Source organism: Amblyomma americanum, chromosome 1, assembly GCF_052857255.1.
Source record: "Amblyomma americanum isolate KBUSLIRL-KWMA chromosome 1, ASM5285725v1, whole genome shotgun sequence".
Lineage (NCBI taxonomy): Eukaryota > Metazoa > Arthropoda > Arachnida > Ixodida > Ixodidae > Amblyomma > Amblyomma americanum.
In genome coordinates, this window is record NC_135497.1 from 82827079 (window position 1) to 82851433 (window position 24355).

The following is a 24355-nucleotide window of genomic DNA, read 5'->3' on the forward strand; positions in this document are numbered from 1 at the left end:
ACGTAATATATATGTGTACTGTGAAGTTTCTTTGCTCTAAGTGCGCGCACCGAACGCCAGTATTCCCCATTCCGAGCAGAGAGTAAACATTCCTCAATCATAGCTATACCATATATCCTTGTAGGTGGCAATCCAAACGAGCGTAATGAGAACAAAATCGAACAGACCGGCGAGCGAGAATCAAATGGCCGGACTTTTGAAAACACTTGTCATATCCGTCGGATGTATACTCGTGAAAAAGAAATGCTCGTTTGGGAGTGCCGAAACCAATTGGAATGCCCACCTGGAGCTAGAGAAACCAAATTGATTAGCCAAATGGTTTCATGAGCTCAATTGGCTAACATGCTGAATCCAACGGGTTCCAATTAGAACCAACTTGTGTGCCCAACTGGACCCACTGGCTTCTTTTTACTGGGTGCAGCTACAGTGGTGAAGTAAATCTCCTTGACGCAGTGGTGTTCATCTGCCTCCTTGTTTTTGTAAACGCACATCTGTAACTGGACTCGGTAACTGGCAGTCACCGCGGTGGTTCAGTGGTTGTGGTGCTTGTCTGCTGACCTGTAATATGCGGTTTAGATCCCGGCCGCGGCGGTCGCATTTCCATGGGGGCAAAATGCTAGATGTCCGTGGCCTGTGCAACGTCAGTGCATGTTAAAGGACTCCAGGTTGGTCTAAATTGACCGGAGCCCTCCACTACGGTGTCCCTCATATCCTGAGTCGCTTTTGGACGTTAAACCCCGTAAACCAAACATTTACTGTTTTCGGGAAGAAAAACGCCTCATAAGAGACCAGCTGTTCAATGGACCATGTGCGGAAAGCTCTACATTAGCTAGACCCCAAGGCTTGTTTTCCGACCGAAAGGTCTCTTTCCCAGACGACACTCGCGCATTCTTTAAGGAAACGAAGAGTCAAGTTCCCCCTTCCGAGTGCACCTGAATTCAAGACGACTCCGAGAGAGTTGTTACGCATGACGCCCCGTCTGACAATTGAGAAAGTGGAGTGACATGCGACGATGATTATAATCACCGTCGCATGTCTGTCTTTAATCGAAAAGCATACTTTTCGCTTTAAAGAAAGGGCGCGGGGCGAGAGGGGGAGTTCGGCCATGCCGCCCTGCACAGTCATTCTTCAGTTCCGCCGTGGCCAAGAACGAAAAGTAATCACTGTCGCCTGCCAGTCCACATTTCTTGTCAGACTTGCGTAGTGCCATAAGCAGCAGCTGCATCGCACCAGGGAGGGCTTCATGCTGAGTGCCGCACTCTCGCATGCGTAAATAATTAGACGGATTGGGCTGAAATTTTAGACGTGCATATCTCAGGACACAGGCGCGTTACTAAACTTGTAGAAAATAGAACAGCCATCAAGTATCACTCAATATCTATTTTTTAAATAAACATGCATGCTAACTGCCGTGTGTATAGAAAGTTAATTATCCAATCTAGTTAATTACTGATAATAAGAATACAATTCTTATCACAGTTTGCGTCCGCCTGCCAGCATAACCAATTTGCACAAACAGCGTTTGTGTACCACTCTTTATATTTGCTTTAAAAATCCAGAAAGTCTAACTTTGTACACCCTGTAGAATAGGGTATCTAGGTCAACCTTCTGTGACACTGCAGCAGAGGCTATAGGTAGGACAAGAAGGAGACGGGCCTTTGCTCCCGTGCCGCAAGGAATGGGCTGCCTTATACAAAAGTTTCCTAAAATTTTCTCCTCTCCGCACCGTCTCTCCAGCTGCTTCCCTTCTACCCTCCGCACCCCTAGCCCGAGCAACGAACAAAACCCAATGCAACAGAGCCGGTCTGCCTCCTCTTCCAGCCTAGCATCTGCTGCAGGCAGCGCGCGACCGTACAGAGCTTTAGTTTCCATGAAGAATGCCAGGGTGCCGTGTGGGTTCGACACCTTTTGGTTGAAAAACAAGCCTAGCGCAGAAGCTGGCTCACATATTTCTGCAAATGGTCAACTGGAACTGCTACGTACCTTCTTTGACTCTATCAAAATGTATCACGAACAGCTGCGCTAGCATAGTTCCACTGTGGCTGAAATGTTTCGGCAGCATATTAGGCACTTTGCAATGAAGTGATGGCGTATATGCATTTTTTCTGATCAGTGCATCAGTGATAACCTTTATGTTTCGCCATTTGGGCAGGATATGCGTTCCAGTGAAGACTTCATGGGCTTAATGCTCCTGCTCACTGCGCAGATCAAGTGGCGAGTTTTAACTGGGCCGTCAGACAATAAATGTTGGATGGCCTTAATGGACCTTGAGCGAATTCCGTGCCAAGCTGCAGAAGTATATGCTACCGTAATTGCTTTCAGTTCACAGGCCTGCTGTGTTGTGCAACCCTTTCATTTGGTGACATGTCATCAGCGGAGCTCGTGGCAACTGCTGTTGCTTAGCTCGCCTACATTTTATACACGTACAAGCATTCCCTTCATCTAACACACCGTCAATCAACTACGCGGGGAAACAGCTCAGCTGCGTTTGCACATAATTGCTGCTTTCCGATGAGCATTGTCAAAAAGAAGCAGCCATGGCAAGAGCTGAAGTTGCAGTTAAGCAAACCACTGACTGCCGCCGCCACCCGTAACATGATGCTAACGCTGTAAGAACGTTCTGTATGTTACCTGAAATGCGGTTATCACAGTAAATTTAACAGGGGCCACGGCACAGCAGTTGGGATGTTGCTTTTACCGTTCGCATTTGTACAGGTGCTCGTGACCGCGCTTGGTTCGCTGACGCCAGCCTCTTCGGCCAGGCTTTCCCCGACACTGGAAGGATGGCGTGCTGACGCAACGACTGTGACAGCATCGTCTGGAATGGATCAATGCTACCTATCTTCGAGCCGACCGTAACCTTCACCGCCACATCTGGACACAGTATCACCTTTCGTTGGGCAACCTGGAACGCTGTCAGCTGATCTGTGCAGTGAAAAGGGCGCCAACATCTTCGACACGTCGGGCCACGCCACCGCAGTTGGGATGTTGCTCTCACCATTCGCATTTGTACAGGCTAGTTATCTCGATGCCTACGCTTTTCGTGACAACAATGTCTGTCTTGTTGCGCTGTCGTGGCCACCCGATTGCTGCAAGCGTTTTCGTTCAGCGGCGTTGTACTTGTGTCGCCTTTTGCTGTTAGCTGGTGACATTTAGGCGAACCCTGGTCCCATGAACTCAGTGTGCAATGCAATTCAGCGTCTAGAGACAAATAATGCAAGCCTCCTCAAATCTGTTAATAACGTTTTAGAAATGCATATCACCCTTAAAAGTGACTTCGACATGCTAACTAAACGTGTCGATGAACTGGAAACCAAGCTTGTGCCTATGCCTTGTAAGCAGCTCCCAGAAACCTGCAACAGCGATGTTCGCACACTCCAAGAAAAAATTGATGACCTGGAAAACCGTTCAAGAAGGTCGAATGCATTGTTCTTTGGTGTTAAAAGTACCGACTGTTCAGAAACGAGGAAAGACACCGAGGCTCTTGTACGTGAATTCTGTCAAAATAAGCTGGGTGTTACAGTCCAGTCTATTGCAAAGGCCCACCGTCTCGGTCGCTATTCAACTGATAAAAATCGGCCAATAATAGCGAAATTTTACAATGAAAAAGAAATTGACACTTTGCTAAGCAACAGCAACAAGCTTAAGGAAACAGACTTCAGGATAGCACGTGACCACTCGGTTGATGTGCGCGATAAGCGTCGAAAACTTTGGCAGTTCGCGAAGTCGATAAAGAATTATTGTGACCGTCCCCGCCTTGTCTTCAACAAGCTGTTTATAAACGATAATATTGACGTGTGGGGCACGGATGACAACTGCGCAGATCGTTTAGAAACGGCAAGAAATGATGCGCCAGAAGTAGAAGCTCGGACCCGGGGAAGTAACTGACCCAATCACCTACCTGCCTTACCCCATTCAAGTAACTCTTCCTTGCCGCCACTTGATAAGCATAGTCGTGGTAACGCGCTGTTTTTTTTTATACAAATGTGAGAAGCATCCTCTCGAAAGCCGTTCCTATTTCCTCGGTGATCGACTCATGTTCTGCATCATTAATCGCGCTCACGGAAACGTGGCTCACGGACAACGTTCCTGGCGACAATTTTTTTTTTTTTTACTCAAGCAACGTTAAATATATTTCGCTGCGACAGGGCGAATCGGAGAGGCGGCGGTGTTCTGTTGGCAATAAAAAAAGACTTATCCCGTGTACCCATTATAGTTTCTACGTTTCTTGAATGTGTATGGGCTTTGCTAAAATGCAGTACTAGAAACATACTTATTGGTGTTTTTTATCGGCCCCCAGATTCGGGCAGTGTTTTCGCTGACGAATTTTATCGCATTCTGAGTGAAGTGTGCAACCGGTTTCCAAATTGTGCTTTATTGATATTTGGTGACTTTAATTACCCCCATATAAATTGGGCTACACTATCTGTCGCGGCGAGTGAAAGAGAATCGAACGCATTTCTTCAGTCATGTTTAGATTTCTCTTTATCTCAACTCATCATGGAACCGACACGGCGAACTCCCACATGCTCCAGCATTCTTGATCTAATACTTACTAATATTCCTGACATTTGCACCAACATCAGTTATATTGACGGCCTCTCCGATCATGACATCATTGCTGGAAACATTTTGTTCAGCGAGAGGTAGCAAGGTTACTAATAAGAGTATTGCATCCTTTAGCAAAGCGAACTTCGATGGAATGAATGCTGAACTATCTCTCTTTGCTGACGTTTTTCTTACTAGTACAGTTGAAGAAAACTCGATTGCGTTCAAAAATGTGTTCTACGCCCTTGTTAAGAAGATACCAACCATAACAATGCGGAATAACAGTTCTGCACCATGGTTTAACAAGCAACTTCGACGCTTAAACAAAAAAAAAGCGACTATACAGGCAAGCCGTCGAGAGCAATCATACATCATCGTGACTTAAATCCTCTCGTCGACACTTTTTTAACAATGACATAGCATCTATGCTGACTAACAACCCTCGAAAATTTCGGCAAGTAATAAACCCCAGCAGTCATCCTGAAATTCCGCTTACTGCATCACACAGGCGCCACTGTTCCCGAGTCATATTGCGCACAGATACTAAACAACGAATTTTCATCTGTGTTCACCCGCGAGGACGTCTCTTTATGCCCAAACATAGGTACACTTTCAGATATGATTATGCAGCAGATTACTATCAGCGATGTCCGGTATCATATCACTACATAATAATCGCAAAATGTCGTCTGCATCTGACCACGTTGGCTTCAACAAGAAGTTGTTAAAAAGCACATCACACAGCATTTCGGTAATCTTATGCGCACTTTTTTCACAATCATTGTCATCCGGCCGGATTCCTAATGATTGGCGCACAGCCAAAGTCGTACCAATTTTTAAATCTGGCGATCGCACATCCCCTCTTAACTACCGACCCATTTCATTAACTAGTACCGTCTGTAAACTACTGGAACACATCATACATTCGCAAATCATAACTTACCTAGAATAGCATAACATAATCTTCAAATACCAGCACGGCTTTCGCAAGGGATATTCATGCGATGGGCAGTCAGCGGGGTTTACTAATGACTTCCTATCCTGTATTGACGTCGGCAACCAGGTGGATGCCATATTCCTGGATTTTTCCAAGGCTTTTGACCGCGTTCCTCACCGCAGGCTACTAACGGAACTAAAACATCTTAACATTGACACACAAGTCATTTTATGGATAAAAGATTTTCTGTCAATCCGAACACAGTTCACAATTACAAACCACTGCAATTTCTCTATTATTCCAATCACGTACGGCGTTCCACAAGAGCGCGTGCTTAGTCCATTGCTTTTTTCTAATATATATTAATGATTTGCCTAACTGCATCTCATCCCGTGTAAGGCTGCTCGCCGATGACTGTGTTATTTACCGTAAAATTACTACTGAAACTGACCAACAAGCGTTGCAATCAGACCTAAAAGTGATTAATGTGTGGTGTTCTGATTAACAAATGACCATAAACCATATCAAAACTAAGTGCATGTCATTTACACGTTCCTATTCCCGCATTCTAACCTCATATTTTATAGATTACAGTATTGTCGAGCTTGCTACCACATACAAATACCTAGGACTAAATTTTCAAACGGATCTAACACGGCATGATCACATCAACGTTACTCTTGCAACTGCTAATCGCTCACTCGGAATCATGAAACACGGACTAAGGCAAGCACTCTCACACTTAAATAAGCTCGCATACACCACCTTAATCAGACCTAAAATTGAATATGCATGTGCGATCTGGGACCCGAGCCAGGATTACATCATACGTAACATTGAATCCTTGCAAAGCCGCATGCTGTTCGCTCCATTTTTTCGGACTATTCCCGTACACGAGTGTTACATCTTTAAAAAATTGTGCCGGATTAGATCCACTATCACTAAGACGAAAACACGTTCGACTATCTCTGTTTCACAAGCTTTATCACCACGACGTTTTGCATGACGACTTCTTTCAGCCACCTTGCCACATCTTCCCTCGCCGTGATCATCCTTACAAAGTCTATCGCCCAGTCTGTCAGTCATCACTTTACGCGCAATCATTCATACCTAGAACCATAAGTGACTGGAATAACCTACCATCAGTATTGCTGCCGAAGTTCACCCAGAAAAATTTCACAACATGCTGCATACTCACATCAGAATGTGACGCACCTGTGCACCACTTTACTTTTGTAGAGTTAGTAATCCTTCTTTTGTGCTCCCTGGAATACCACTACCTTCTTCCAGCTGTTTCTTTTCCATTCTTTTTTTCTTTCTGCGTTGTTTTTGTATTCTTAATGCCAGCTGTTTGAATTTTCACGCTTTCTATCTGCGCTATAGTGTCGTTATTGTTTGTTACTGTACTTCAAAATGATGTCTGTATTTGTTCCCTCTCTTTTCTGTTTCGAGCGAAGTGTTGTCAAAGTGCTTCTTGTGTCCCCCCTATGTAAGACCCTCCCCGCCGGGCCTTTAGGGTATTTCAATAAATTATGCAAACGTTATCTTCTTAGTGCAGAAGCGTTTTTAAATTGTTTGCTTTGCGTTCCAAACGTGATCTCGCAGGCAAAAAAGAGGAAATTGGCAACTCTGAGAGAACGCTACAGGGCAACACTTTCTACCACTGCAACAATGAATTGCGTCCTCTGCCACAACAAAGAACGTCCCCTAAAGCGGTGCTCAACTGGTTCTAAGGAAGACGCAGGCGCCAGAAGCCCGCGTGCGGCAACGCCCTGCTCGGCCGCGGTCTTCATCGCGAACGTACACGAGCGTCAAAGATTTTCAGCGCAGAGTGACGGGCGTTACACCCATATGTGATGGAAAGCAGGAGAAGAAATCCTCCACACTAGCCCAGCATCGACCTGTCTCTGGGGACATTCCGAACTTGCAGCGAGTTTACGCTCTAAACACGAATACGCCTATATGGGATTAAAAAGGGAGTAAGCTCCCCCTAGGGCACTCACTTCCTTTTATGAAAGAAAGGAAGTGCGCTAGAGGTCAGCTTACTCCCTTTTTTACTCCTTTCTGTTCACAGTGTAACCGAGTTAGAGGCACGTGTGAAACTCGCAGAAAAGAGCGAGACACTAATGAGTTGTCAACGCTTCTGGTCCTGCTCTCCCCCCTCCCCCTTAAAAGTGACAAATGTGCGTCATATTTCACAGCGGGTGATAATATGTCTGCTGGCTTAATTGTGCAATTCAGCCAGTTATAATAAGTCGTTGAGCACAAGCTTCATTACCACTTTGTTATTTTTTGTGGCCAACATTCTTGCGCCCAATATCCATCCGGCCCTTTGGACTATAGCAACGTTATGGGAAATGTGGATGAAGTCTTCAGGAGAGTGATTCTGTACGTCAGTGCACAAAATAACGGTGATGGGAAACGCGAGGTTTAATTGCCATCCACTCCCACTGGGCTCCGCTTCAGAAGGACAACAAAACAATTAAACAACATTAGAACATTTAGAAAAAAAAAACGGCTGACTCCCGAGCTGCATGCAAAAATCAAGATCCTTTTTTTTTTTCAACTGAGATGAATCGTTACGCAGCTGAAAACGCTTTATGCCGAACTTGCGCAACAGCATGGCTCCTTCCCTAAAGTGGACGGGCGGTTCGTTCCTCACAGCCATTTTCCCCGTCGGCCGCGCTGCCTGTGAGATCTCCACAAACGGACTTTTGACAAGAGTAACTCTCACTTACTCGGTCCACAAATTTGTCTGCACAGCGCGGGACGGTCTCAATGCATCGCCACCGCATTCGTGCGTAGAATCGGCGCGAGCTCTGCTGCCCCCTGTCGCTGGATGGCCATTGCAAGTTTTGTTTGTGCATGATCTTCGATGTAGGTGAGATAGAGCAACCCCCATATGATATGCGATGTCAGTGCAAGCCTTTTGAGAACTCAAAGCGATGGAAATTAATCTGGAAGCCATCTCGCTGCTTATAAAAGCATACGTGCAGGCTCGTAATCAGCCTCGCGCACCATTCGCGATGACCGCGCCGCGTAGTAGCGCTTCGTACCGCAGAACGATGCACACAAAAAACGCACATATTTTGGTTTTATGGGCATAGCTTCCAAAGACAATGTTTAGTCTCAAAACCGGCATCAGAAAGACGCAGATGATGTCCTGTACTTGTAGCGCTTATAAAATCTATTTGAATGTCCCGCTTCTTCTCAGTTACGTTTCTATGGCGACATTACATGGCGTCTAGTCAGGCGTAGTATCGATGGGAAATCTGTATCCAATCTTCCAAGCAAAGCCGTTTTGTCAGAAAACCCTCCTTGTGCGAACGAAATGATATACAGAGAAAGCCTAACGCTCATTCGTTCTTTTATTGTTACGCTACGTGCTCCATGAGATTTACACACACTACAATAGCGAAAATTCGGCCACTTCTTCGCCATTATACTCCCAGAGTAAATTTCCCCCCGTTCGCGCAAGAGGCCCGAACATATATAGTGGCAATGCTTAGCCGCTGCCGCGTCGTCTGCGTTGAGGGTGCTGGCTGTCTCATGAACGAAATAAAAGCGGCCGTATGTTTCGAAAGAACATTTAGTTCCTCCGTCCAGCATATTTGAATGCTCGATGATGTGAAAACATATAAATCACGTGTTCTTTTTTTTTAACGGATTGAATAGTTGCAGAGAGAGCCGCAAGCGTCGCCACTGGCGTGTCGCCTGCTGCACGGAGATGCGGCTGGCTGCCGGTGCGTTGCAAATACAAAACGAATAATTTCTCAGGGCAAATAATTGAAATCACCGCTCTGGTTGTCCGACAAGAAGAGGACTTCCATTTGTAAGCCTAATTTAATTGCATCATATTCGCAAGCGCGAAAGCTCCATGGTCGTCGCCGCTATCGTGCCGTCTACCGAAAAAAAGGAGAGCTCTCTCACTGGCTAACGAACAAAATTCGGCCATGCGTACTATAACGCGTATGAAAACCAGATAAATACTCCTTCCTTCGTGATCGAATAAAATCGCCGCCCAGGTTCTCGGCCGTGACGACCGCCTCCTTTGCATTCGCATACGAGTACATCGCCACGGGCGTCGCATCTGCACGTCGTCTGCAACAAAGGCAGGCGCTAGTTTGAAGAAAACAAATTCTCTCTTGCGTTTCGATTTCGATAGTGATGAATGCCACTCCACCCTCAGACTCGCATGGTCGCAGACCGCCTGCCTTCAGAAGTTAGTGTTGCGCGGTATTCGAAAGCCCGAAAATCGCGTCCGCCCAGTCTTCATGCTACACAGAGGTGCGCTGGTTGCGACCTTAGCAAATAGTATCCGGCTGCACGTTTCAAAACAAGATCGTCTTCCTTTTCCCTGCCAATACAATCACATTATCACCCAAAATTAAATCTGTATATTAATTAAAATTTTCGAAATGTGGAACACACGCATAAAATTTGCACGCGCGAACATCACGAGCGTTAAAATTGAACAAGTGCAAATGCTAGCTTGAAGATTTACATTCTCTGCTTACCGCAAAACACACTCAGTGACAGCATTAAGCCTCCAAGCTCAACTTCCAGAACTAGCCACACGTAGAATGATAGCTCGTCTCAAGTTTACTTCTATGCTTAGTGAAAATAAGTTTAATTTAGACTACACTGTACATTCGACCCCCAGGCAGGTTATCTTCCCGCGCTAACCACCCATTCGCCATTGTGCCATACACAACTAGAGTTGACATATTTAAGTATTTATTCCTGCCGAAAACCATAGCACAATTTAATAAACTGGATCAGCACGTATTTCAGTACACAAACTCAGCTGGCATTCTTCAGAAAAAGTTGGAGCTGTGCTTCTTGTAGCCATGCTCATTTTTGTGTATTTTTTCCCTCTCAACCTGTAACAGCCCGTGAAGGACTTACAGCATTGTGAATAAAAAAATTAAAAAAGCAACAACACGAAACTAGGTGAATATGAAAATCCGTCCAAGAATGCACAGCACTTGTCTTCCAATTTAAATTGAGCCACTGTCGTTTTAGCTGATCAACAATATTCGGCCGAGCGTTTCGAAACCAGAGCGACATCATTCTCCATAGAAAAGAAATAACCACCCGGGTTGTTAGCCTTGCAGACCCCTCCCTTTCCAAAAACAGTTCGCATTATGGGGAGCGCGCGCATCGGCTGTGTAGCTCGCGTTGTTCGCATCCACGAAGAGCGCCATCCGCGTAGTCTATGCCGCGTCGTCTGATACCCACAGGCACAGTGAAGTCGCAGAGGCGCGCTAGCTCTCTCTCAGATACAATTTCTCTCACAAATCTAAACAAATTACCAACCGGAATCACGGCGTAAGATCCCATACTGCAAAACACTGTCACTGGGGTCCAGCTTCCTTCCTAACGCCATGCCTGATTATGTGCCCAGTTTGACACTGTAGTCTGGGACGCGGCATTGCATCGTTGCAGGGAGAAAGCCTGAATTAAAAAAATTAACAACCATATAATAGTTTACATAGAATTGAAAAAAAAGGTGAAGTAAAAAAAAACAATAACGTCGAAAAAACGAAGCAATGACAGGATTCGGACCAAGCATATGCCAAACTTAAATACGTCGATGTGTTCCTGCTGTTTGAATGCACAAGGCACCCTGGCCAATCCCACAGTGGGTATGTGTCATTCCATAGAAACCGTCAACAGCAACAACCTTCTGTCTACCAGCCTAACACGCTAACCACTACATCTGGCGAAAGGTCATTACTTTTTTTTAAAGCGAAATTTATTGCCCCATGGCATCAATGATGGGTGAAGGTGTGATGAATGATGTAGTAGAAATTAAATGAATGAAAAAGGTCAGCTGATTTGATGAAGTCCAGTAGAAAACGATGGTACGGTCCCTGCGTCTAGGCAATGTATGAAGCGGGGTTGCTTGGTGAAAGACCTGCTACCATCAGGTGCCGGATCCTTGTAGGCTTGAGAGCTGGGCAGTCCCACAGTAAGTGATGAATGTCGGCCTCAACGTCCTCGTGTTTACATATCGGACACCCTGGCCGAGGAAACAATTCTCGGTACCGAGGCCACTACTGCATCTATGAGGTCATTACTTTTCCACCTCAGATCAGGCTGCCTATAGTTCAGCGCCGCGGGCCGCTATACAATCACCGCTGAAGGAGCGCCGACACATGCTTACCGGCTCTCGGGACCTGCCACTGATGTTCTGAATCTCCGTGCGCACAGCGGTGTATATGCATAGAAAAATCTTACAACGGCAATTTTCAAAGCGCGGGCTGTTTGGTCGTGCGCCTGCACCGCGCACGCAAGTGTCGGTACACACGGAGCTTCAATAAAACGGAGAGTTGAGCGAGCTGGTACACACTGGTGGGCTAAGAATGGCGGGCTTTTCAGATGACGTTTTAGTACTTGCTTGCAGTAAGATACTTAAAAAGGTCAAAAGGGGAGAATCTCAGGAACCTTCACAAAAAGATAAAAAGAAAATTGCTGTTCTACATACATTCACAAAACGTCACACCGTTTGAAGCAAGTGGGCAGCAGATATGGCGTTGATGATTTATTTTCTGCACCAAAAAAGCTGGGCAAATTATGTGCCATTGTAGATAGAAAGGCCAGGGAAGAAGAAAAACTAAAGGAGGGTGCCAGATAAAGCTTGACCTGAGGTTTGTCCCTTGTGCTGAAGGGGTTGTGTATCAAGTGCCGTTCACGTGCGGGAAGACCTATATAGGTCAAACAGGAAGGTGCTTGAATACCCGCCTACGAGACCACAACACTTCTTTGAAAGGGGCCCCGTCCTCAAATCTAGCTTTACATTACACGAAATGTCCCCGGAATAGCCAACCTGATTCTTCTGAAAAATCTTGTACACCCATTTTTAATAAAACTAGAATCCTGTACAAACACAAAGATAAACTAACAAGAGAAATCAGCGAAGGGTTTCATATTCATAAATACATTGACTCATGCGTGAGCACCCCCCCTGTAACAGTTCATGACTGTGAATGAATGTATCTAGATTCAAGTGATTGATGTATCACTGTGGCTTTTGGTGTTGCGCACGCGCCCGTGGTTGTCAAAGGAGTTTATATTGCATGTTTTTTCTAATAATCGTTCAGTTGTTAGTCAGCGCCAGTCCTGTTTTCTTCTTTCTTTGTCCCTCGTCTCAGCGCTGTTATTTCCAGCAAAACACGGAGCTCCGACGCAAGGCTTCCTGGCGTAATGTGTGCCGTAGCTTCACAACAGGTCCACGGAGTCGAGAGGACCATATTTTATTTCCAGCGAAGCCTTGTATAATAGCACATCAGCAAGCGTTTGACGATCGACGGCTATGCTAGTTGTTATAAAAGTGCAAAATAAAAGAAACACGCAGACATTGCACACATCGACTGTGTGCTGATTCTTTTTACATACTGGTCCATCACTTGGCTGGCTATTCTTTTCCTCGTTTCATTCTTATTGAAGTACTGCTCGTTCCGAAACTAGGCCGCTACGGAAAGATAGCGGGCTTATGCTCTCTACTTCTTAGGTCTTGTTTAAAACCTGCGATGAAGCTAGCTGTGCATATTTTAACCGTTACCCCTTTATTTCAATGTCGTCAAGCATAACTTTCAGGTTTCTGGCAACAGCTCATGTAAACTCTTGAAAGAACAAGAAATTGCCTTCATATTTTGTTCAGTGTGAAGCCAGATCCACAAAAACAGCGCTTCCCAGCACAATACTTTTCATTTGCCAGATGGCTCGATCGGCTCCCTAGCTGTTTCTGGACTGCCGGCTGTTACCAAAATGATACTGGGACCAGCGCGGTCATCCTTGCGCAGGGGCCATGCTAATCTTCTCTGTAGCGTTCCAATTTTAGTATATATACTTTGGAAGCCATGTTTCGATCAAGGCGAAAAGCAGAAAGCGCCCGTGTGCTACGCGATGTCAGTGCGCGTTAAGCATCCCCAGGTGGCCAAACTTTTTTCCGGAGACCTCCACCATGGTCCCTCTCTCTTCCTTTCTTTAACTCCCTCATTTATCCCTTCCGTTACGGCTCTTTCCGCCGTGACACCGCTGTCTTTTCGCTGTCTTATCATTTGTTCACCAGGCACCCTCCATTGTCCCAGGGCCTGGATATATCGACACTGCCTGCTGGCACCTCAACTACACAGTACGCACGAGGTGTCAGGTCTTGCAAGCGGGGCTCACGCGCCAAATCGCCAGAGTGCGCCTCTCCGCATCGCAAACCAATGAGCAGCCGGCTTATGACTGGCGGCAATGGGAAGTCCACGTCTTTCCCGTCTATGCCTCGTCCTGCTGTGGTGTCTTATCTCGACTTCATTTTCCGCGACTTTGCGAATAGATAAAAAAATACCCAAACTACGCAGGCATTCCGGGCCACTCGGACCGCGCTGCATGAGGGACTCGCGGGTCGTGCGCGCCTACATCCCCTCCTCCGGGTCTACCCCGACAAAGTGCCCTGTCGTCGCTAACCGAAGAACAGGCGGCCAACATCCGGGCCTGGGCCAGCCTAAACGCCCAGCGAACTGCAGCGGCGGTCTCCGGACGGATGGCTGATACCCAGCTTGGCGACCCAAGATTACAGCACCCCTCCGCGGGACAACCATTGGGAATAGCTGGTGCACATGCGAGATGGCTCGTTATAAGAACAGTAGCTGGAACACAGACGCAGAATTCTAACTGTAGTTAGTGTGCGTTTTTTTGCTACCTTTCTCATTTCTCTCAAAATATTTCCATAAGCCTCTATCACCGCGGACAAATAAGGGCAATAAAGAAGTTCGAACAACGACTGCTGCAGGTGCGGCTGCACGCCGCTTCCAATCAAGTTACAATTCCTTGTTACGAAATATCAGCCTGCATGGCACATCACGAACTGCACCCTGCGCCTTGCTCTTGCAACGAGTGTCAGCAGCCATTTTGAATTTTCACGCAGCTTGGCCCCGCTCTTGGCTTTACTACACAGGTATCAACAGGCGTCGCAAGGTAAGTGCGTTTGATAACGAAGTGGTTTTAATAGAAATAATAATAAGAAGGAAACAAATGAGTTTTGCTAGCCCCGGCATCTGCCATCGATACTGAAGCACCTGAGCTGGGCAGCCGAAATAAAAAATAGCAGGAAGAATAGAGAAATGAAACAGCTGAGGGGACAGAAGAGAGGAAACGGGGGAGAGGTAATATATACACAAAACCTATTTACACAATAATATGTAAAGGTCGCGCGCGTGATTAGTTCTTGATGAAGCAATAAAAACACGTGCACAACGCTATGTTCACGACAATTGGAGTGGGGCGTCCAGCTGTTAATCGTCTAAGGTAGCACACGTGGAGCGTTCGGTCACTGCGCGTAACTACCTGCATGGCGGAGAACAGACGGGATTCCAAGCCCGTCTGTTCGAGGAATGCACAGAGGCTAACAAAGGTTCGCCCACGGGTGCGTCCACTGCCCTGTGGCCACAGTAGCGTCTTGAGGGAGTCCGGTAGTATGCCCAGCGCCATGTAGGCCGCAAGTATATCGCGACGAGCATCGGCGAACTCGGCACAGCGAAGGAGCAGCTAGGTGTTCCAGTGTTTCCCCTGCACCGCATCCGTCACACACATCACTCGTCGCGATTCCGTGGCGCTCCCGTCGTTCCCTGGACCATACGCCATACATCTACCTTGCATACGCAGCCAACGCGCGCGCGGAGGATCATTTCCCTTAGCGACCGCGTAAGTGCGCGGCAGCCTGTGATGCTGTCGATGCGCTCGCTTCCAGCGATGCGTGGGTCGGGGTGCTGCCTTCAGAGATGCTCCTGGAGTACCGCACGCACGTCCTCCAGCGCAAGGGGCAGATATCTGGGAGGTGGTTGAGATGCGGCGGTCGCGAGGTCGTCAGCATCCTCGTTGCCGGCGATGCCGCAGAGACCGGGCACCCACTGTGCACGCACGGCGCATCCTTTCTGCGCGAGGCGCTCGATGCGCGAGCGGATCTCCCGCACTAGTGGGGAAGTACGTTTATCGGGCGCAATTTTGTGGTACAGCACACAGCTTCAGCAGTGCAAACCGAAACAGGTGGCGATAAGCCGAGTAGATATGCTTACAGCCTGCCGCCGCGCTATATGCACCACAAAACGGCCGCCACTGTGAAGTCGGCACATACTCCGTCATATCTTGCCCCCCCCCCCCCCCCCCCCACGTGTTCGGCTGCTTCGAGCGCGCTTTTCATGTGGCTGCTGATGGAGTTGTTGCGACATTCAAGGGAAAACGGGCGGGGCTCTGTGCGGTGAACAGGGTGGGTGCACAGCGCGGCTGTTCGTGTTGCGGCACGGGCGCAACAAACAGTTCGAAGAATATGTTGGCTGTGCGTGCGATACGAGACCAAATGCGCATGAGATGCGATTAGGGGGCCGCACTCTGGAGCTCGATGCATGCGCACAATGTGGAGCAACGCGCGAAGAGAGAAAGCAGCCACGTGCCTGTTTCCGCACAGGTAGCGCCCACCTGCGTGCCTCGCGGCAGCCCGAAAAGCTGGCGGGGGGCGGAGCAGTGCTCCGCGCCTAGTCTTGGTCTACTCCTCGCCACCGCATGCGGCGCAGTTGTGCTACCGGGAGGGGCACACAGGGCCTTGAAGGACGCGAGGGCGTCAAACATGCGGAGGCATAGGTCGGGGCAATAGCCATGGCTCTTATAGCGAGACGGCTGCGCGTACGGCGGCTAATAGCGTTTATTTGCTTCCGCAAATTTGCAACGGTGAGAAGGCTGGAAAGCGCTCGCAATTGAAAACGCAAAAAACGAAACTATGCCGGGAAAGGCAGCGCAGTGAAGTTGACCTGGTTGTCGCAGGAGCTTTTGTTACCATCGGCCCCTATGGCTTAAGAGACGGGGTTTCTGAATTATATAATGAGTGGGTATTGTGTAGCACATGACAGCGATCGCTGCGGAAACGGCGCACAAGCATAAACGAGCCGCAGATTCACCCGCTCTCTCTGCGCTCCCTCCTCGCCGTTGCCTCCCTTCTGCCGAAAGCGGCCCATCAGATTGAAAGCCATCGCAGGACCTTCCACGCATGCTGAAGAATCGCGAATGCCGATCGGAAGCGACGACCGCGACAGCCACAAAGCCTTGCAGTTCCTTAGGCTTGCACGTAATAGCGAGAAAAAAAAAACGCCAGACAACGATGCACGCTTCTTTCACGCGGTGAGAATGAAACAAACTTGCGCTCAGTTCACCCCTTCCATTCGCTCTTCAATGTGGTCGGCGACTATATGTTTCCCAACCTAATAAATGCCAACACTGGGGCCGCCATATGAAGCACGAGCACTTTCAACTGGCTGGGAATTAACTACTTGCTCACTTTTGATGAGGTCTACAGACAGCCACACACAGCCAGAACTAAAAGAAATGGACATCGATTCGCTAGAAATCACAGTCCAATCAAAACCCCAGTCGTCTCGAAAATTTTTGGCGGTTCAGAAATTTACGACGCTAATTTCACCGGATAACTCGAGCAGCCAGCGCGTTGCTGACCAAGTAATTTCTGAGTAGAAAGGTCGGGAACAGAGCATGACGAAAGGGACAAGACAGAAGACGACAGTCGACTGCGCCGCTTTGCACGTAGAGCCTGTTTCCATTTTCTGTCTGCAATCTCCCAGTCTCCGATTTATTCTTAATTTAAATCACTGAAATTGCAGTTCTTTTTTTTCCTGAAAAATGTTTTCGGGCTTCTGCCAGTGACCGCCTGAGTCTTGGCCAATCCCCCGCAGTGAATACGCGCCATTAACTCATTCGTGAGAACGACGACTTAGGTTGTGGCCCCCCAGACCTGCCAGAAAACGCCACGCCTGTCACAGCCGCTGCTCAGCCCAAAGTGGCTCGGATACTTGCGGCGCTCCTGCAATTTCCCATCTAACTTTTACACGAGCATTCGCGCAGCAGGACAGCGGCAGGGTTACTCAAGGAAAACTCCATTGTACGCAACTTAAGTGCAATTCTGCAATTTAGAGCAATTAGTGAAATTCAGGACATTTTCATCAGGATAACTCAGCAAAATTCGTTTGGCCTGCAGGATGGCGCAGGAGTGGAATTCAACATTGGACACTGTATCTACTGCTAGGGCAATTTTATGCAACACAATTTACGAGTTAATCGCACAATGCGTGGACAAAGTATCAAATACGTTTTTTTGTTCTTTTTAAATCTCCATCGGAAGCTTCTCTTTGTTTTCTTGAAGTTTTCTCTTTTATATTACTTTTTCCGTGAAAGATATGCTGATGAATTTTGTACTGCCTAACAGTTAAGTTCGCGTAGAAGGAAGCTTGAGATCTTGCCGGTTATATTATATTTCTTTCCTGTGATAAAAGGCCTCCAAGGTTAGCAAGAAAGTGTGTGCGAAGTTTGACAAATTTCAGAAAAAGAAATGAACTTCAGAAATCGACAAGAATAAACTGGGCGCATCCTACGGGATCTATGGCACCGACAGATCCGCTCAAAAGGTGTTGAGACACAGTCACGGAACATATTTTCATTTATTTAGAGCCAAGTTGGCAAAAACAGCGCTTTTTTGCGCTTAGATTCTCTTCTCAACAAAACGAAACAAAAATTTCTTATTCTCAGCTGTCAAGCAATGACATCTTTACGGGGATAGATGTCGACCAGGCATCCCTTGCATGATCTTACCTGAGATTACACTGTTGTCGGTTTGATTACTTCGTCCCTACTGAACCTCATTTTTTGGAATACAATTCGCTGTTTGGCTTAATTTAAATTTTGGCAGATAAAGTTGGACACAATTCAATAGTGAAGCGGCAAGTGCCCCTCAAAGGCGGCCGTCCAGCCAATGACGTCAAACTATTGTCAGGACGCCACGGTTAGTCCGTGGTTAATCCGCTTGCACCTGCCAGCTCCCTAAGATGTCACTTGAGCAGGTGAGAGCGGATTAACCTAAACCATCCACTCAAATAGAAAGGCTATGTCACAATGTCCTGTTATTGACAATCCCATGATGAGGCCACTGGCTAGGAGAGTTCATTTGAGGAGAATCTGCCGCTTCGTTCCTGAGTTGCGCCTCTGCAACTATAAGAACTGCTTTCTGCGAAAAGGTTTTATAAGTTGATTACAATCTTGGTTACAGCCAGCATGCATACCCCTTTGTTGTTAGAGGATAATACTATAAAGACTTCTGACCATTAGACTTGTGGAAGCTTGCAAAAACGTAGCAAGAAATATTAATCAGATAGTACAACTGGCTAATCTGCGTTGTAAATTGTAAAGTATCCGTTTCTAACAAAAGGAACGCCGAGCACTCGCAGTTTTTCCCGTGCTTCAAATAGACTTGCGAAAAGTTTCACTTCAAAAACTGCACAGCGCGATTACAGCTATTACGTTATGTGCATTGCATGCATCGGTCGCCGACTGTAGTTTCAAATCGGCATGCCGCGGGTTCGTCAAGCTGCAAGCCCAGCACTTTTCCGCAGCCCTCCCAAAGTCTCTAAAGGTCAAATGAACCTTTACCGTCACTCTACTACCGCGGCAAGACTTACACTTACATGAATACATGCCCTGAAAAGCTACTCGTGAGTCTGTTTCTTCTTTTCCTCTCTCTCTATCTCCAGTAAACTTGGAGCATTCACCCATCCCCTGTCCAGTGCCCTTGCCCGTCTTGTGCACCGTCTATATCTCTGCATTACTTGCATCGCAACAACTAGCTGCAGCAGTAGTAGGATCCCGGCTTCTTCACGTACAGTTACGACCACGGCTGCGACGTTCTTGTCTTGAAGCCCACGGCCGGCGATGTGAAGCCTGGTGACGCTTGGAAATGCCACACCGTACAACAATAAGAACGCACAGCGAAGCTACCTGCTCTTGAGGACGACACCAGCCACGCAACGCGCAAATTTTCTTTTCACAACGATTCCATATGTTACTATCGGCAATATTTTTTTAAAGAGCAGATGGAACCTGACGACAGCACTGTCTGTCCGAGAACTAGACTACTGGCCTACAGGCGCTAGTGGGGGCAATCAAAACCTGGCACCATCATGGGTTGGGACGGTCCCTCGCTGCGCTCACGTGACTCTGCGTCAGCGCTTGGCCGGGCGCAGCGCGGAGTCCAGGCGTCGTCTGCTTCCACGCTGCGCGCTACAGCGCAGCCCTTCTGTTTTGGCACTATCATGTGGACCGCTGACTTTGCGCCACTGGATACTCGAAACAACGACGGTTCCAGTGGCGAAACAACGACTGCTCGAGACGTCCCTGAGCTCCGTTTAAAGTTTCTGCAATATATATATTTGCGTCTTCATTTCGAATATTCGGCAGCGCAAGCTAAGTTAGCGGTCGTTGTTACAGAATGAATGAATGAGCTATTTATTTATAAATCCCCGCAGGGGAGCGTCTGCAGCTTGCAGGAGTTGGTGAGTGGCGACACCACGGGTTCCCGAGCATCCGTGGTGTCAAATATATATATATATGTGTGTGTGTGTGTGTGTGTGTGTGAAGGGAGCCAACAGTCACCGAAACCAAGGTGCATAGGGGAACGTTATTTATTTTTTTTTATTAATGTGTTATGCTTATCAGTGGGATAATAATACTTAGATTAATAAATCGCTTAAAGAAAATTACTTATAAAGCAGCAGATGACGTTCTACGTCACGCTCATGGTATTACAGGACGTGCTACGTCCGCCGCTATGGTCGAGGGTGGCGCTGGTGAACACTCTCAAGGCTCGCTTACACCCAGTAAACATAAATTCCCACGAGAGCAGCAGATTGGACAGCCGTCGCCGTAGCTCAGTTGGTAAGAGCACCGGACGCGATATTCGGAGGTCGTGGGTTCGGATCCCACCGGCGGCATGGTTGTTTTTTCTGCTGCTTTATAAGTAATTTTCTTTAAGCGATTTATTAATCTAAGTATTATTATCCCACTGATAAGCATAACACATTCATAAAAAAAAATAAATAACGTTCCCCTATGCACCTTGGTTTCGGTGACTGTTGGCTCCCTTCATAAATTTGTCAAACGGGCCCCTCATTTCCTTTAACTTGTCTGCGTATATATATATATATATATATATATATATATATATATATATATATATATATATATATATATATATATATATATATATATATATATATATATATATATATATATATATAAACAGGGCAGAATTGAACCGTTGTCGTTTCGCATGATCGCCGGCGGAAGCGCAGTTAGCGGTTGTTGTTACAGAATGAATTAATGAACGAGCTATTTATTTAGAAAGGGAGGCTCAACACTGTTTTCCGAAGAACTGGGTAGTTAAGGAAGGGAAAAGGAACACCTATTGATACATTAGGGGGCGGTTTGGTTGGTTTATCTCAGCATATTCCCCAATGTCTTCCCAGATGCCGTTCGCTCCGGCTCTGGTCAGTGTACGAAATTCCTCGCCATCGCTGGGAAAACCATGCTTGGCGACAAGGTTGCCGCGTCCCCTGCGGAACTCTGAACAGTGCCCAACTTGGTGGTACAGGTCAGCAGGACGCAGACAGCCACAGCACGGGCACTTCATGACGTCTGCATTTCCCCTATGATGCCAGCGAGGGCCGCTAAGCCATTCGCGGACGACGTTTGGCGTGCAGGCGGCATCGGCGATGATCTTATTAGTGTGAGAGCAACAGCTAGCAAGGTAGCCCGGTGGTGTAGCGGCCTTAAGTCGAGCACGGCTCGTCTGTTTGGCGCGCTCCAGTCTGCACGTTAGGACAGCCAAGTTGTTGGATACATCAGCAGGGTGGTCGGTATACCGGCGGGGTATTGCAGCGGAGGAAGGAACGAGACACACTCCGGAGCCGCGTTGCGCGTTGAGAGGGCTCTACCCGCTGTGCATCTGGGTGCGTCGAGAATGGTTGCTGGAGCTCATGCGCGGCTTCATGTGAATCGGAGAGTATTCGCGCGACATGTCAGTTTGTGCCAGTGCATCCAAGGCCAGAACGTTTTCCACCCGTAGTAGAGCGCCGTATAGAGCGAGAAGTTCCCCTTCCTTCACGAAGCCATGGGGTACACGAATGGTACGGCAGCCGCTGTAGTTGAAACAGCCACGGCTGCGCCCTGCCTTTGATATGGCGCCGTGTTTCAGGGAAGCATCTACGTATATGTCCTCCGCATAACCTTGTTCCCCATCAGCGGCCGTGTGTCGAGCTGGGTGAAGCAGCGCCGCCATTAGTGCTCTGGTGAAAGCATACCTAGCTAAACTTGAGCGTAGCCTGCGCTAAAACAGAAAGGCTGTGTTGCAGCGCGCAGCGCGCAAGCAGACGACGCCTCACTCGCCTCCGGCGCGTCCGGCGACACGGTGACGTACGGTCACATGAGAGGAGCGAGGCAGAAGCGCCATCTCTCTCCTCCTCATGAAACTGTACTCTCTCTTGTTTCGACTATGGCTCCCTCTACGCGGTGCGGAGCTAGCAGACGTTCTACATTCAGCCGAAGCCGCCGGCGGTCGACGGAAAGATGCGAAAGACAGTTCTTAGACTGACAACAATATCCCGGTGCATGTTCAGAAATGCACAGTCCAGCAAACGCTCTTGCGCCGTTTGAGCTCTTGAGATAAGGCTCGATCCTTCGGAGCGTTGACAACGAACGCTTCGGTGGTGCTGACGGGCAAAGTGGCCAGAATCTGCAGCAAACGGTGGCTGTTTTGATACAAGGCCTTCTGGGAAACGGAAACCGCCTGTACAGCGGAGAAGGCTGAACATCACCGTTGTTCTATTTTTGCTTCCAGACAGCTCATTAAAAGAAGCAAACCCCACCGCAAAACGTGGAAATTTTTTCTAGGTCTAGATCTTGTTTCGCCGTGGCGATCAAGTAGTCGAGGAAGGGAAGGAATACAAACAGCCAAAAGCATGCACTCCTCCACAGCGGTAAAAAATTTCGGGGAGGCGGGTGCTCTGACATCGAAGGAACCCCCCTGGCTCCTACACCCCTGGTCTGCGCGTTGATCCACGGTCACCTCCGTCGACCACACCCGTTCCCGAGTATCGCGCAAGGAGAGCGCAGCTCTGTCGTCGGCGCGCGCTCACGGTCGCGTCTCCAGCGCGCGATGACGCGTGCAGTGATTGCGGTGCAGTGGAGACACCTGCGCTGTGCCGCTTTCGCAGAGCCGCGTGGCGAGTACAGGGCGCTGGGTATCACCCTGGACGGGCTAAACGTGACAGAACATTGGTGGCTGCGGGGCGAGCAGGCGGGCTTCACTTCCCGCTTGCTCATTACTCGGTAGTGCGCCCATGACGCGAACGCTTCGTGTGTGATACTTCAGATGGTATGCGGCCGGGCGCCCCACCCCAGCCGCTTATGCAGTGTGCCGCAATCGCGATTAGCCACAGGACGCTATACGTCCGCGCGGCTTTGTATGCAGGGTACTGTAATGTTGTACAAGTATGGGCAGCGGTCGCTCGCGCGCGCGGCTTTGCTTCGGACAGTGCCTGAAGCGGAGCAAACACGAGCAGGACAAACTTGTTTAGCTTTAGTATTTTGTAAATACTGCCCACAGCTCTTCCATATGCACAGCTCTTCCATATATCCTTTCTCGCTATCGCTGCCCACTGTACTTATTCTCACTATCGTCTCCCTGTCCATTTCATTTCCACCGGCCGCAGCTCCAGTTGCGTAAGATCAATAGCAAGTGCCGCGGCCGGCCAAATGCTTTCCTTCCTTTTTTGTATTTTTCACTCAATAAATTACTACTGGCACGCAGGGCTCGAGGGGAGCGGCGGAGTGATATCCCTTCGCAGAGAAATGCAAATGGAAACAAAATGAAGACAATACAAATGTGCGCCGTCGCCAACAAAAGGGAGGCCTCTGCGTAGACCTTCGTCGCTGCTGCTGTGTTTGCAAAGTCATCCACCGCATCCGGCGACGCTCATCACCTGCGTGCATATCAGTTAACACCGCCGTGAAAGCAAACGACTCCCTTCTCCCTCGGAGGCTCTTAAACAGCATGCTTGCAAGCACGTGACTTGAACTCCACAAGCCCGCTGCTCGCACCCATTCACGAGCAAAAGACACACGCCTGTGAGCTGGCGGCGTGTGCCTGTACCTTCCAATGAAAACTATGTGAAAACTTTCCCCGAACACCGCTAGCACCGCGAACAGCTTTGGGGCCACGGAGCCATGGGAAGCAGACGACGCTCATAGCCGTGTCTCCGTCTGCCTAGCAACCCTCCCGGAACCACAACTAACGTTGACTATAACTGTTTCGCCATCATCATCAGCCTGACTACACCCACTGCAGGGCAAAGGCCTCTCCCATATATCTCCAATTAACCCTGTCATTTGCCAGTTGCGCCCACCCTATGCCTGCAAACTTCCCAATCTCATCCGTCCACCTAACCTTCTGCCGCCCCCTGCTACGCTTGCCTTGTCTTGGAATCCCCACCGTTACCCTTAAGGTCCAGCGTTTATATTGCCTTCCCATTACATGCCCTGCCCAAGCCCATTTCTTCCTCTTTATTTCGTCTAGGATGTCATTAATTGTTTCATAACAATAGCCAGAAGGCCAAAGTTAAGATGTAACGAAACGTTTTTTTTTTTAATGCCGCCTGCTGCTAAATAACTCTTAGGATTCGGATTTGCGGCTTGGTGCTCCATCGCATAGAAAAAATTTTTTGGTCAGTATCAACCATTATGTGCACAGCCAGCATGCAATTTCAGCTTTAATGCGCTCTTAATCTTTCCTGCTGGCCATAAAGCACCCGCCACAAATGGGGCTTTCTTGTCACCAGCTACGTGGTGCGCCAGTTACATCAGCAATTTATTGTTGTGAGCTCAACTGACTGGCAGGGCTAACAGAACACAGTTTTAATCATAATTTATGCTATCTGGCGCACAAAAACGTATTTTGAATCAATATTGAATCAATTGAATCAATAATGA

At 48.0% G+C, this 24355-nt stretch overlaps 1 pseudogene; it reads right to left on the bottom strand.

Moving 5' to 3' along the window:
• Positions 1-13255: 13255 nt before the first annotated feature.
• Positions 13256-13352, bottom strand: LOC144116860 (U6 spliceosomal RNA; annotated as a pseudogene).
• Between the last annotated feature and the right edge of the window lie 11003 nt (positions 13353-24355).